The following is a 5,153-nucleotide window of genomic DNA, read 5'->3' as shown; positions in this document are numbered from 1 at the left end:
AGCACTACACACTGGGGTCTGTTGGGGGGAATTGGGGAGGGACAGCAGGGGGTGGGGAGTTGGGGAGAGATAGCATGGGGAGAAATGCCAGATATAGGTGATGGGGAGGAAGGCAGCAAATCACACTGCCATGTGTGTACCTATGCAACAATCTTGCATGTTCTTCACAAGTACCCCAAAACCTAAAATGCAATAAAAAAAAAAGTAAAGAGGACTTACTCTTGCAACATGGGTACCAACTTCACCACAGTAAAATAAAGCACCAAGCAGACTCCTAAAGTTCCCAGTTTCCAGGCCCTAGCTTCTGGAAGGCATTTTTTAAAACCACACTGGGCCAGAAAGGAAAATATTGCCCTGAAAGTAAAGATCCAGGCCTGGCAAGATCCATTACCTGCAGATTAGAGAGCCTTTGGGTCTTGAATGAACGTCAGTAGTTGTCAGGCAATAGTCACTAGAAGCCTTAGGTAAGTACTGTGCTGGCTTCAGCTGTGACCCAGCACAGTCCCAGTAGTAGTGAATGAGCGGGTGCTTGTATCACTCCTCACCCAAATCCAGGCAACCTAGCCTGGAGAGAGACTTTGCTTATTTAGAGGAAAGTATGGGAAAAGAACAAGAGATCCTGCCTGGTAATCAAGGGGATTCTCCCAGAATTTACCAAAGAATAACAAGGTTGTACATTTATGAGTCTGCAAGAGTCATAGCATTACTAGATTTGGGATGCCCCCTAAAGCAGATGTGGCTGCAGTGATCGAGACTTAGATCACAATGCTTAATTCCCTTTGGATACCTGCAAAGCCCTTTGGAGAAAGATAGCTACAAGCAAGCTCAGACTGTGAAGATTAGAATACATAAGTAACTCTTCAGTCCTCAGACATCAGTGAATATCCACAAGCATCAAGATCATTCAGAAAAACATGACGTCACCAAACAAACTAAATAAGACACCAGTGACCAATCCCAGAGTTACAGAGATAGGTGATCTTTCAGACAGATAATTCAAAATCCTATTAGATAAATTTAACAAAGAGATTGAAATAATTAAAAAGATTCCAGCAGGAATTATGGCGCTGAAAAATTCAATTGACATACAGAAAAATGCATCAGAGTCTCTCAAATAAAGCATGCCTATAAGATCTATAAAAATAGCTTCAAAAGGGCAAATCGAAAAGTTACTGGCCTTAACGAGGAGGCACAGAGATCAGAGTAGAATGTTTATTTGATGAGATAATAGCAGAGAACTTTCAAACCCTAGGAAAATATATAATAGTCAAGCACAAGAAGGTTATAGAACACCAAGCATATTTAACCCAAATAAGACTACTGCAAGACAATTAATAATGAAACTTCCAAAGGTCAAAAATAAGATAAAGATCCCAAAAGCAGCAAGAGAAAGGAGATTACATTTAAAGAAGAACCAGCATGTCTGGCAGCACACGTCTTAGTGGAAACCTTACAGGCCGGGAGAGAGTGGCATGACATATTCAATGTGTTGAAGGAAAGAAGCTTTCATTTTAGAATAGTATATCCAGCAAAAATATCGTTATAAAATGAAGGATAAATGAAGATTTTCCTAGACGAACGTAAGCTGAGAGACCTGTCATAAAAGAAATGCTGAAGAGATTTTGCAATAAAAAATTATCTGAAGGTATAAAACTCACTAGTAATAGTAAGTACATGGACAAATACAGAATATCCTAACACTGTAATTGTCATGTGTAAACACCCATATCTTGAGTAGAAAGACTAAAGGATAAATCTATCAAAAATGATAAAGTGCAATTTTATAATACAGTATAAGAAATCTATGGAAACAAAAAAAATGATTAAAAAGCAAAGGGTATGAGGTTGAAGTGTAGAGTTTTATTTACTTATTTAAATTTATTGATTTATTTTTATTATTATACTTTAAGTTCTGGGATACATGTGCAGAGCATGCAGGTTTGTTACATAGGTATATATGTGCCATGGTGGTCCTGAATGGTACTGCTTAGGTTATCTTCTAGGTATTTTATGGTTTTAGGTCTTACATTTATTTAAGTCTTTAATCCATCTTGAGTTAATTTTTGTATAAGGTGTAAGGAAAGGGTCCAGTTTCAGTTTTCTGCAAATGGCTAGCCAATTTTCCCAACACTATTTATTAAATAAGGAATCCTTACTCTGTTGCTTGTTTTTGTCAGAGATCAGATGGTTGTAGATGTGCATAGTGTTTTTACAAGCTCTCTATTTGCTTGTTTTTTCAACCAGAGTTAAGTTGTCATAAGTTTAAAATAATTGGCTATAACATATTATTTCCAAGCCTTTTTGACCTCAAGTCAAAAATTCTGCAACAGATACAGAAAAAATAAAAAGCAAGAAATTAAAACATATTGCCAGAGAAATATACTTTTACACAGGAAGATAGGAAAGAAGGTGGAAGGATAAGACCAGAAAACATATAACCAAATGGCAGGAATAAGGCCTTACTTATCAATGATGACATTGAATGTAAATGGACTAAACCCTTCAAATAAAAGACACAGAGTAGCTGAATAGACTTTTTAAAATAACTCGACTGTCTACTGCCTACAAGTAACATAGTTCATCTATATAGACATAAGTAGACTGAAAATAAAGGTATAGAAAACATATTTGATACAAATGAAAACTCAGAATTACCAGTAATAGCCATTCTGGTATCAGGTACAATATTTTTATGACAGAAATCATGAAAAGAGAAAATAAAGGTCATTATATAAGGATAAAATGGTTAAATCAGCAAGATGATATGACAATTATAAATATATATACACCCAACACTGGAGCATCTAGATATATAAAGCAAATGTTATTAGAGCTAAGTATATATATATAAACCTAAATACAATAATACCTGGATACATCAACAGCCCACTTTCAGCATTAGATAGAGATCCAGACAGAAATTTAACAAAGAAACATTGGACTTAATCTTCACTATAGACCAAATGGACCTAATAGATATTTACAACACATTTTATCCAAAAGCTGTAAAATATATATTCTTCTCCACAGCAGATAGGTCATTCTCAAGAATAGACCATATATTAGTCCACAAAACAGGTCTTAAAACATTCAAAAATTTTGAAATAATATCAAGTACATTTTCTGACCACAATGGAATAAAATTAGACATCTATAACAAGAGGAACTTTGGAAATGGTACAGACACATGGAAATTAAACAATATGCTTCTGAATTATTAGTGGGTCAATCAATAAATTAATAAGAAATTGTAAAAAATTTCTTGAAACAAAAAAATAGAAAAACAACATACTAAAACGTATGGGATGTGACAAAAGCAATACTAAAGTTTAAAGCAATAGGTGCCTGTCTCAAAAAGTAGAAAAAGTTAAAATAATCAACCTAACAATGCATCTTAAGAAGTAGCAATCAGAGTTAAGTTATCATAAGTTTAAAATAATCCTAAGTTTAAAATATTCTTCTTTTTAGATCATATGATCTTATATTTAAAAATTATATGTAGATGATATTATCTTATATTTAGAAAAACCTAATGATTCCACCCAAAAGCTGCTAAAACAAATAAAAAAAAAGTTTATTTGGCAAACCTATGGATGCCAAATCAATGTGCAAATATCAGCAGCATTTCTATATGTTAGCAGAAAAAAAATCTGAAAAGAAATTAAGAAAGTGATAGCATTTCCAATAGCTACAAATAAAACAAAACACCTAAGCATAAACTTACCCAGAGAAGTGAAAGATCTCTACAATAAAAACTATAAAAAAATTGATGAAAGCAATTGAAGGGGGCAGAAAAAAAGGAAAGATATTTTATTTTTATAGATTGGAAGAATGAATGTTGTTAAAATGTCCATACAACTCAAAGCAATCTACAGATTCAATGCAATCCTAACAAAATACCAATATTAGAAAAGCAAGAGCACACCAAACCCTAAAGTGGTAAAAGAAAGGAGATGATAAAGATCAGAGCAGAAATAATAAAATTAAACAAAATCAACAACTTTTGTACAGACTAAGAAAAAAACAGAGAAGACTGTTAAATAGTTAAATAAAATCAGTGATGAAAAAGGAAGCATTGCAATTGATACTATAGAAATTAAATAATTATTAGAGAGTACCATGAACAAATATATACCAATAAATTAGAAAACCAAGACAAATGAATAAAATTCTAGCTACCTGCAACCTACCAAAAATCCAAAACCTGAATAGACCAATAACAAGTAACAGGATCAAAGCTATAGTAAAATGTTTTCAATGAAAGCAAAGCCCAGAATCCTATGTAACAAACATTACATGAAGAAACAACACTAACCCTACTCAAAATTATTTTAAGAAGTGACGAGGAGAGAATGGTTTCAAATTCATTCTTTGAGGCAAAAAAAAAAAAAAAAAAAAAAAAAAAAAAAAAAAAAAAAAAAAAAAAGAAAAAAAAAAAAGAAAACTCTCATGACATGAATGCAAAGATCCTCAACAAAATACTAGCAAACAGAATTGAACAACACATTGAAAAGGTATTTCATAATGACCTAATGGGATTTACTCCAGCAATGCAAGGATGATTTAACATACACAAATCGATCAATGTGATAAATCATATGAACAGGATGAATGATAAAACTATATGATAATTTTAATTAATGCTGAAAGAGCATTTGATTAAATATCCCTCCATGACTTTAAAAAAAAGCCTTAAAAATTGGGTACAGAAGAAACACACCTGAATATAATAATATCCACATATGACAGACCTACAACTAGCAATATACTAAATGAGGAAAAACTGAAAGACTTTTCTCCAATATTTGGAACAAGACAAGAAGGCCCACTCTCTCCAATGTTTATCTACATGATACTGAAAGTCCTAGCTACAGCAATTAGACTAAAGAAATAAATAAGGCAGGGCGCGGTGGCTCACACCTGTAATCCCAGCACTTTGGGAGGCCGAGGTGGGTGGATCATGAGGTCAAAAGATCAAGACCATCCTGGTCAACATGGTGAAACCCTGTCTCTACCAAAAATACAAAAATTAACTGGGCATGGTGGCACGTGCCTGTAATCCCAGCTACTCAGGAGGCTGAGGCAGGAGAATTGCCTGAACCCAGGAGGCGGAGGTTGCGGTGAGCCAAGATCGCGCCATTGCACTCCAGCCT

The 5,153-nt window shown here is 33.9% G+C and overlaps 1 long non-coding RNA gene across 1 annotated transcript in view; it reads right to left on the bottom strand.

The window, feature by feature from the left end:
- Positions 1-886: 886 nt before the first annotated feature.
- The window catches only part of LOC108287116, a 10,833-nt gene continuing 6,566 nt past the window's right edge, over positions 887-5,153 (bottom strand). Inside the window, exon 3 of the long non-coding RNA XR_001818216.1 lies at positions 887-1,004. This is a non-coding gene — a long non-coding RNA (uncharacterized LOC108287116). The remainder of the gene's footprint in view (positions 1,005-5,153) is intronic.

The sequence above is a fragment of the Cebus imitator genome, unplaced genomic scaffold, assembly GCF_001604975.1.
Source record: "Cebus imitator isolate Cc_AM_T3 unplaced genomic scaffold, Cebus_imitator-1.0 Scaffold336, whole genome shotgun sequence".
In the NCBI taxonomy this organism is placed as follows: Eukaryota; Metazoa; Chordata; class Mammalia; order Primates; family Cebidae; genus Cebus; species Cebus imitator.
This window is presented reverse-complemented; position numbering and strand designations above follow the sequence as displayed.